General features: G+C 36.4%; 1 pseudogene; it reads right to left on the bottom strand.

Annotated features, from left to right (window-relative positions):
- Positions 1 to 596: 596 nt before the first annotated feature.
- Positions 597 to 11,044, bottom strand: part of LOC127424144 (LIM/homeobox protein LMX-1.2-like) — an 83,669-nt pseudogene continuing 73,221 nt past the window's right edge.

Genomic DNA, 11,044 nt, shown 5'->3' with positions numbered 1-11,044 from the left:
TTTTTTTATTAATGTGATTAAAAATAAAATAAAAATGGATGGTACATTTTTAAACAATTAAGGCTTATGCATCAATGAAAGTATATACTTCACAACTTAAATTCTGAATGATTTCATACATGCCAAAGTGACTTTTTCAGAATTGAAATAAACTATTTTTGGGACTTGTATTTATTCTTTTTAGGGCTAATCTGCTCTTCAGTGTAGATTATAAACTTAAATCTGTACTGAGAGCTGCCATATCCACCCAGTATAGCAACTTTGTAAGTAATTTGCAACCGCTCAATTTTTAAAACCTTTAATATTTTCTCCAGTGCTTTTGAAGCTCTCTGTTTTTGTATCTTTAAAAGTAATTTTTTTTGTACTTTATTTCAAATAATTTCATAATATTGTGTGATTAAAATAATAAAGAATATTAAATGTTCCATTTTATGAAATTTAAATATAATTGTTTTTTCATATTTTTAAAATATATATTTAATTTAAAATATTTAATGTTTAATTAAAAATAAATATATATTCGATTCAAAAAGAGCAGTAGATAAAATGAAAATAAAAGTGAAAAAGAAATGAAAAAGATAAACAAATTTGCATTACATTAAAAAAAAAGAAAAGAAAATGAGTTTATTCATTATACCAACAGACTTTGGCAATTCAGCAATCTTCACATTTGGAAATGCATTTTCGACAATGTCAGGGCTTTAACAAATAAATAGCACATTTTCGCTGATGTACATTGCTGTAATATGGTTACATTGTATTTCATAATTAAAAGACATACAAGTGTGTTGTGAAATTAATGCGTCAGCTACTTGATTTTATCCTTTTTAAATAAAGCTTTTCAGTTTCTGAAAATACCTTCAAAAGCATGTTTTAGGTAAATAAATAGAATGATCTCCATTTTTAACATGCACAACTGATTCGTTCTGAAAAAGTATATATACACATGGTTCGAGCTTTCAGTGACAGTCCCTTACCATCTTTCAAATAAACGTACGCACAGACATACACACATACATACTACTCACACAACCACACAGGTAAAGAAGACTGGAATACATACCCACACACACACAAACAAACATCCTTACAAATGCAGATACACTATACATTTCTCGCCCGCTAAGCTTTTCTACATAGTCTTTCGGAGGGCTAACCTATTAAAGTGATAAAAATTCAATGCTGAACATCATGAAAAGAGTTATGAAATTATGATTCCAAACATTACATTTCAACATCAACACAAGTTTTATCTTTTTTTTTTTTTTTTTTTTTTTTTTTAATGTAACGATCACATAAATATGGATTCATGGTTTCTGCCTCTCTCGGCAGGAGGTTGAGTGGAGCGGAGGTTGGATGCTTCTGTGACTTCGAACTGTACATCAATGCTCTTTGTTTTCCACAAGCCGATGAGAATATGGAGAAATGCTACTTCTGAGACAGTCATGTACAAACAATATACAAGTAACTAGAAAAAAATCTGTCAGCCTCAGGCATCTCTTGTGTCCTGAGCTGGAGCTACACCACAGAGAAACAAGGACTGTTAGTCTTCAAATTCACTGACTTTTCTGGTTTTGCCTGTTTGTCTATCTAAGAAATCTTGTCTTAGAACTTTGCTGAGGATTCCATTATATTTCCTTGATAGGCGGCGTCTATTGGGGAGACAGTGAGCTGCAGTGAGTGACCCGCTTTTGCTATCCCTTGTCTGTTTAGGTTTTCATGAAGCAAAGTAGGAGCTCTGCATGGAATAGAGTCGGTCAATGGGGTTCCCCACTCTTGCTTGCATTGAACCCGCCTCGGATGAGGTCATGAAGCAGTCACTAAGGCTGGTCAAAGAGGTGTCGCTGTCAATATCGTGGAATATTGAGTCATTTCCTGCAGAAAGAGAAAAGACATCAACACAGTTAGATTAAAGTGAATCTTCACACACAGTGGCTCTAAAAATATTTGGAAACTTAAGTCACAATTAAGAATATATGAATGCTCTGTGTTATAAAACAAAATATCAAACCAATGGCATTTAAAGAAATACTGCACAAACACACTTTTCAAGCAAGACATTTAGGTTTCAAATCATAGAATAATAATTCAAAATAAAGATGAAAAGTATTTGGACACTTCTGGATGTCAAACTTTCAGCAACATGTTCATAGGTATTGTGATGAACTACACATGTGGTAACTCTGCTAAAGCACCTGTGTGAACGTGAGGGAAACTGACATAGGCCTTTACATTCTAAAAATGACTTCAAGACCAGTTAGTTAAAAGTAATTTTAAAAATGGCTTAGAAAAGTCAAGTTAGTTCTGAGAAAAGCTCTAGCATCATTTTGTATAGAATATAATGACATTCAGATATTTTTCAGTGACTTAAGGAATAGTTCACCCAAAACTGAAAATTCTCTTATAATTTACGCACACTCATGCCACATGGAAGACTTTATTTCTTCTGCAGAACACAAATAAACATTTTTAGAAGAATATCTCAGCTCTGTAGGTCCTCACAGTGCAACTGCATGATGGCCAGTACTTTGAATCTCCAAAACTCACATAAAGCATAAAAGTAATCCACACAACTCCAGTGGTTAAATCCATATCTTCTGAAGTTATATGTTAGGTGTGGGTGTCAAACAGATTAATATTTAAGTCCTTTTTACTATCAATCTCCACTTTCTCTTCCACATTCTTCTTATTTAGTATTTTGGCAATTCACAGTCTTCATGCATATCAACACCTACTGGTCAAAGGTGTAGATTTATAGTAAAAAAGGACTTAAATATTGATCTTTTTCTCAACCACACCTATCATATCGCTTCTGAAGACATGGATTTAACCACCCGAGTCGCATTTTATATATTCTTCTAAAGAGTCATTTGTGTTCTGCAGAGGATAGAAAGTCATACACATCTGGGATGGCATTAGGGTGAGTAAATGATTAGAGAATTTTCATGTTTGGGGGAACTCTCCTTTTAAGTGTCGAAAAGTGTATTTTTGAGGCCACAGTAAATCACATCTTTTATATATGATCCTAACCTATAACAAAAATGTATGATTGTTCAGATATGTATTTGATTGGGATCACAAATTCCAAAAGGATGTCAGTTAACAATCAGATATTGCTAGACTACAGGGAGTCTTACTAACAACCAAGCTAATAGCACATGTTTACTTCTGAGCTAATCTTCCCACTCTGTCATTTTCCTTGTGGGCACAGTTAGCTGTAATACCCTTTCCACTACTTAATGACGCCATTCCGCAAGACAGTGACAGGTTGATGGGCTATGGTTTTTTAATGAGCAGGCAATGTTGTCTGTCCCTGCTGTTATCCCATAAAACCCAAGCTGGAGTGTGATGAGACCGGGGATTTGGGCCTTGCCATTCAGGGGAATGAATGACAAGACACTTGAGACACGTTCTTAGGTTGGCTGTGACCAATGTCTCCAGATTTATGTGACTAATGCTTATAAGTTAATGTCAATAATATTGAGAACATTGGCCTTAAGAGTTCTACAGCAACAGGCTCACTCTTTGAGGGACTGTTCACCCAAAAATGAAAATTCATGTTGTTCCAAACCTGTATGACTTTCTTCAGTTAAACACAAAAGGAGATTGCAGGCAGAATGTTAACCCTTATTCCCCATTCAATTTCATTGTATGGAAAAGAGATGCCATAAAAGTGAATAGTGTCTGAGGCTGACATTCTGTATAACATCTCCTTTTGTGTTCCATGGAAGGAAGAATGAAAGTCATACAGGATTGGAACAACATGAGGTTAAGTAAATGATGACAGAATAAATTTTCTGTGTGAACTATCCCTTTAAAGTAGCAGCTGAGGAACTATCATTTGCTTCTTACCCAAACTTCATACTCAGTTTTGACAAATGACATGTTGCAAGTTCCCCAAGCAATCAGCTGGTTTGTTCATTGTGTTGTGTTGTTTTCACAGCAGACCCATGGATATTTTCCCATGATATTTTGAGTGTCAGTCATGGTTAGCCAGTGTTGTTTTTAAACGCTACACCACAGATCATCGTTTGGCATTTTACAAAGCAACCAATAAACAGTGTCCCACAACATAACAGACTATTCCATTAATCCTTATGCGTAGGGTGAGGGAATAAAGCCAACGGGTAGTTTTGGGAACTGTGGAAGTAATGGGTAGGGTTTTGAAACATACTGAATTCATTTGGAAGGAAATCTTCAAAATATAGTGGTGGCCCTGTAAATGCGCTTGTGTAATCTCATGGGGAAAGAGGCTAGGATGGTTGCTTTCTGTGAGAGATGGCTGAATCTTGTGGTCCAAAGCACAAGTCCCAAATTCTGGAGGAGGGTACGAGCTCATGGGTTGATGCTCACCATATGGGTTCATGTGGTCACCAGGCATTTGAGGAGGGGTGAGGCCCTGCTGGAAGGGATCGGTGCTGTAACCATTCTCCATGGCAACCATCTGTTGCTGGGCTGGAGCAAGTGGTGTGTAGGAGTTCATCATACCTTCCATCCTATTGGACATCACCTCTGGAAGGAGAAAAAGAAGATGATCAGCCTAAAATCTTGGATGAAAATTTAGCAATACTTCAGGATATTCTCACAGTAGAGATGACTGATATCATCTCTGAAAACCAGAGTCCATAGTTAGTTAAACAACTGTATATAATGCAAAACATTAATGCTTCGTTTAGAGGGAATTGTTCTTTGGACAAGGAGATTGTGTTTCTCCAAAAATCAAGGCTTGGTCTGGTATCTGCCCTCAAAATCAAGCTGAATTACATGAAAAACCAACAAACAAGAAACATTCTTGTTCCGTAGAGGAAGATGCTGTGACACGAGCCCTATAGGGTCGTACTCTTTGAGTCATACACAATGCCGAGGGCTAGAAATGACTCATGTGGCTTCCAGTCTGGAGCCCACCATCTCAGCCCCTCTGCTTTTGAGTGGTGAACTCTTGCAAGAAAGATGTCTGCAATTCATTTCTAAAGGGTTCCACAAGTTTCCATTACATCTTCAGTTCACCACACTGAAATGACACTAGATATATGTAATTAGCACAGTGCTCATATCAAGTTGTATTTTTTTTTTTTTTTTTTTTTGCAAAGAACGCAAATTTAGTTTGTGTGGTAATTGAGTATCACAAAAGAAAAACAAATGCACAAATTTGTAAGATGTTCTGGAAATATGTTACAGTGAGTGTGTTTACATCTAAAACAAAACTGATAACTATCAAAAATCAGTACATAAAAAAAAAAAAAAATTAAAAAAACAACAATGAAAGAAAACTGTCAGAATTTAATTCAGTGCTAACACCAATGCAAAATTTTGTGTGAATGCATTCCACTGTGAATGAGCTTTTCTCATAGCACTTATGAACGTCCACATGTACAGGACGTCAAGATTCTCACTGAATAATGATTTAAATTGTGTGTTGTTTCTCACTAAAACCAATTGCATGCCTTCAGAAGACTTGGAACATGATGCAAAAGTCACATGGACTACTTTTATAATATTTTTGGGTCATTTTTTAGCTTTAAAGTAAAAAATGTTGGGTAAGTTACTCAAAAAGTCATCCAGTATAAATGACAAATTACTTATATGAAACTCCAATCAAATTACTTTACCAGTTAGGACACGTGCAGTAAATGTGTTAATATGCAGAGAGAAATCAAGGAAATTGGCAAAAATCTAGCTGTACAGATTACATTTTACTTAAACAGTTTATTATCAAGTTATTAGGCATAATTGGCATACAGTTGTGCATGTAGGGGGAAGTCTTTTAAATGCATTGACCTTTGATGCACAACATGATGCAGCAAATACCAAGTATTTTCTAGAAAGTTTTCGCACCAATAACATCCCCAAAGCTGAATCTATTGGAAAGCTGACACTTTCAACCAAGACAGATAGGATTTACAATAACAGATATAACAGTGTATGAACTGTGGGGCTCAATCTGATGACATCTTCCAGCTAAAATCCATGATACATGTCATGACATTGTGGACTGCTTGGGACTGCCTTTGTATTTCCCAAAGGGGAGTCTGACTTCACAAGACTTCTCAATATCTGAGACCACCGAAATAGGTAGTTTACACCAATGCTGTCTCTCTCAAGTGTCTCCATCACCCTATCATTTTCCTTCCTTTGTTTGAGAACACATAACTATTGGTTCATGAGGGTAGGGTTTGTGACCAAAGATAGACGACTATCCATCTAAAGGACTTCAATTATCCATTAAAAGTGACAGTGCCAAAGGGCACCAAAGTGCTGAACCAAACAAAGAGAAACTAGTGCAAAATGATGACTTTACACTTTAGATGTTCGACAATGATCCAGATTCTGTCTTTTTGCTCTACACAGCAGAGTTTGTGAAAAGCTTCATAAAGGAATGCTTTGTGAGAATAGTCCTACATAGGTCTATAAAATAAAAGTATTATTACTTGTGGTTTATCACTGAAGATGATTCAGTGATCCAAGGGATTATGACTTTACAGGACAGAAGGCACAAGGGGGTCTATTCAGCAATAAAATGTCGATATAAACCTTGGGATTTCTACAAAATACAGACAGGAAGGCTGGTTCTTATCACATAAAACAAAAATACTTGTCTTTATATACTGGATCTCTTTTAGGATCTAAAATGTAAATAGGCTGTGTGCTAGCATTAAATGCACAGTTTTACTGTGCATTTACTTGCAAGAAATGTTATTAATGATGATCATTAAAATTGAGCTTTCCATCCTTAGTAAAACCAGGTGTCTTCTAACATTCCAAATATAGCCGGAGGTATAGGAAACTCTGCCCTCTGGTATGCAAAATTTTATCTCTAAAGTATATATTTATTTATTTTTACGATGCTATCTACACTGCCTCTAAAGAGAAAATGCAGAGAGTGCAGAAATAAATATGAATGATGGAGGAATGGACTCCACTGGCTTACAACAAATATTTGTACAGCAATTAAGACTCTTGAGCTGTAGAGGAAACATTTGTCCTCCTCCGTAGCACTTGGAATAATATTCTTAATGTTTCTATTTTCCAGATGGTCTCATCTAAACTCATCTTTTACAGAAGCTCAGTTGGTTCCTCTCAACAACATACAGTATTAACTGTCGAAAAGGCGCTACTTGGCACATTAGCTCTTTCAATGGATAGTTCACCCAAAAGTGAAAATTCTGTCATCAATTACTCACCCCCATTTTGTTCTAAACCTGTTCGACTTACTTTCTACCATTAAACACATGGAAGTAGACTCATGGGCTACTTTTATGATATTTTTGAGTCCGTCTTAAGCTTTAAAGTTAGGTACTATCCACTGCCATAGTATTGAGAAGACGGTATACGATATTCATTAAAAAAATCTCCTTTTGTGTTCTGCATAAGAAAGAAAATCATTTGGGTTTGTGACAACAAAAGGGGTAGTATGACAATTTTACATTTTTTGGTGAAATATTGCTTCAACTTATTACACTATATTAATATACTGTATGTCAAAATGCATGAACAGTAACTGATTGGCCTGAAAACATGAAAACAGCGAGCTCTGTAACAGATCCATAAGATCCAAAACATTAAGAGTGAAGATCAGAGACACACAATGGCTTATCAGCTGTGCTTGGCTGCAGGGCAACTTGAGACAACTGCTTTTTTAAATTGGGATGTCAAGTTGCTTCCAGCTAAGGAGGGAATATAGTGGGTGGATCGGCCAATGTGGAGGCAACTTCAATGTGCTTATGTTGTAAATTAATTCATCCACCTCCACTTCCTCCCTCACACAAGGGCTGCACTAGTTTTTCTACCTAATCTACAGTGAACAGGGGTCAGTGTCTGTGCAGCTCACTCTGTTTTGGGGAGGGTCGACACAGCATACATTGCAAAGGGGTGATGTGAAAGAAGTTCAGTTAAGATACTTCATTTTCAACCCTTGCATCCTAAAGACCAGATGTGGTGACTCAATATTCTGTCAAACATTATAGTTTGGGAACAATGTCTGATTTATTGCAAGATGGAGCACTAGTTTAATGACACCCCTGCCTGTAAGGTTCCATAATATTCTGTTAAAGAATATATAAAAATGAAAATTCTCTCATCATTTACTCACCCTCATGCCATCCCAGATGTGTATGACTTTCTTTCTTCAGCAGAACACAAACAGAGAATTTTTTTTTTTTTTTTTTTTTTGAATATCACAGCTCTGTTGGTCCTTACAATGCAAGTGAATGGTGATCAGACCTTTGTAGCTCCAAAAATCACATATAGAATACAGAAGTAATCCATAAGACTGGCTTAATCAATTCTTCAGAAGTGATATAATAGGTGTGGGTGAGAAACAGATAAAAAGTCCTTTTTTAACTCTAAATCTCCACTTTCACTTTTACATCTGAATGTCACATGCGGTGCCTGATTAGTTTCACTTTCACATCTGAAAGTGAAAGTTAAAGTGGAGATTTGAAGTAAAAAGTAAAAAAAAATAACTTAAATATTGTTCTGTTTCTCACCCACACCTATTACAGTATATCACTTCTGAAGATGTGGACTTAAACACTGGAGTCTTATGGATTACTTATATGTTTCCTTTATGTGATTTTTGGAGCTACAAAGGTCTGGTCACCATTCACTTGCATTGTAAGGACCAACAGAGCTGAGATATTTTTCTAAAAACATTTGTTTGTGTTCTGCTGAAGAAAGAAAGTCATACACATCTGAGAAGGCATGAGGGCGAGTAAATGATAAGATCATTTTCATTTTTGGGGGAACTCAGGGGTAATTCACCTAAAAATGAAAATTATGTCAACATTGTGAATGTTAGCCTGAGTCACCTTTCACTTTCATTGTATGGAAAAAAAATAAAAATGTAATGAAAGTGAATGGTGACTGAGGCTAACATTCTGCATAACATCTCTGTTTGTGTTGGAGGATATAAAGACATATTTGTTTGGAACAACATGAGGGTGAGCAAATGATGACAGAACTGTCTTTTTTTTCTTTTTCTTTTTTTCTTTTTTTTTTTGTGAACTATCCGTTTAACTATCCCATTGTTCGTAGATAATCACCAAATCGTCTTAGGGTTATGTTATGGGCAGACATGGTTGTTTTAAGGTTTGGGCATTTTACCTTGGCCAAGCCTTTGGGAGTTCTGCTGCTCCTGTTGCTGCTGCTGTCTCCGTGCCAACTTCTTCATCTGAAAAAATAACGATAAAAGCACAATCAGAAAACTTTGCGACTCCCCAAACCAACTCTCCGCTATCTACGAAGAGATGCTCCTTGATGTTCACCTCTGCTTGAACTACATCAAGCTTGATCTGGCTGCATTATATTATCCACAGCCTTTTGAAGATAAAATCTGGGCTCTGAGGTGGTTTTCAGAAACTAACGTAAGAGCTGGATGGATGTGAACGCATCTCGCTCTAACTCTTAAGGACTTTTTGGTGGAATGCATCGAGAGGTTAAGCTTAAGGCAGATAGTGGCTGAGATTTGCTGTCTCGAACCTTGCTCGCTCTTTTCCTTTTGGCACCGGTTGCAAAGAGTTTAGTGCGTATTTGGAGGATTACTTGCAAATTGTTGTGTTATCTGGTCCTTGGAAGTACATTATAAGGTTTGTGCGGGTAATACTGTATGATTAATAAGGTAGTGCATTTGGTCAAGACTTACCTTTGCTCTTTGGTTCTGGAACCACACTTGGACCACGCGGACACTCAGGCCTGTCTCTGCAGCCAAGGTCTCTCTTACCTGGAATTTACAAAAACAAAATCATTAATATCTTTGGAAAAGAGCTTGAGGAACGCCATGTCTACACCAGACACAAAACATAACTGTGTCAAAACTGAATTGCTCTCTTTATAATTCATGAAGTTGTCTACACTTCCATTGCCATCTGATATGATTTTTGTTCGTGATTTATTTAAATAAAACATCTTAACGTAACGTCAGGGTCAGCTCTATTTGCTGGTCTCTGGCATTCTAATTTAAAGGGGTTAATTCACCACAAAATGAAAATGTTGTCATCATTTACTCATCCTCATACTGTTCCAAACCCATATGACTTTCTTTCTTCCATGGAACATAAGAGAATATATTTTGAAAAATGTAAATGCTACAATTTTTCCCATAAAGTAAAAGTAATGGTGAGTGGGCTGTCAGTCCCTAACATTCTGCCAAACTCTCCAAATCTCCTTTTGTGTTCCAAGGAAGACAGAAAGTCAAAAAGGTTTAGAATAACATGAGGGTGAGTAAATGATAACATAACTTAAATTTTTGAACTTCCTTTAAATCATCTTTAGTTTTTAAACATATACGCAATACGTTGAAAGCGTATACGATGTAGCAATTTTAACATTATGTGTAAAAAAATCTTGCTATTCTAAAAAATCCCAGAGAAAATCTATTTTAAAGCCAATGGATTTCTGTTGGAAATAAAGTAGGATTTTTTAATTTATTTATTTATCTCTTATGGATTTAATTGTCATTTCACTAGTGTAGCCCAAATCTTATGCTAACTGGTACGTGGTTTGTGAACATTTGATGACGTGATTCAACGCTTCTAGCATAGACAGCCTGAAGTAGACGCAAAGCAGATTCTACATTGATATCAACGTAGATATCTACAGAGGTTTTAGGAACTCACCTTCCGGCAGGGCTTGGAGGACACCTCGAATGACGCCTTGAAGGCACGTCTCTGCTGTGTGGTGAGGATGGTGCGCGGTCGCTTAGGTCTTCTCGGGTCTTTCCCATCATCTCCCTTCCCTGTACCTCCGGAACCCTTCTCTGGCTTGATATCGAGCTCCTCATCTTCGCTCTTCTCTGGAGAGAGATTCATTATTTACAGGAATCATTACTTTCTTTTAAAACTCTGCAGCATTTTAGACAACCTACTGATAAATAGATGTTTTTGTACTTTTCAATTTTAGGAGATTCAGTCACAGTGCATCCATAATGACAGGAGACACATGTGGTTTTAATACTTTTTTTAATCAATTTATTACTGAAAGAGTGGGCCACTAACGGCAAGACTGTAACCCCCACTTGCAAAGCACTGTGAAGTATGCGTATTTGTCA

Source organism: Myxocyprinus asiaticus, chromosome 33 (genome assembly GCF_019703515.2).
Source record: "Myxocyprinus asiaticus isolate MX2 ecotype Aquarium Trade chromosome 33, UBuf_Myxa_2, whole genome shotgun sequence".
NCBI lineage: Eukaryota > Metazoa > Chordata > Actinopteri > Cypriniformes > Catostomidae > Myxocyprinus > Myxocyprinus asiaticus.
The sequence above is the reverse complement of the archived record's forward strand: the minus strand, read 5'-3'. Positions and strand labels throughout refer to the sequence as shown.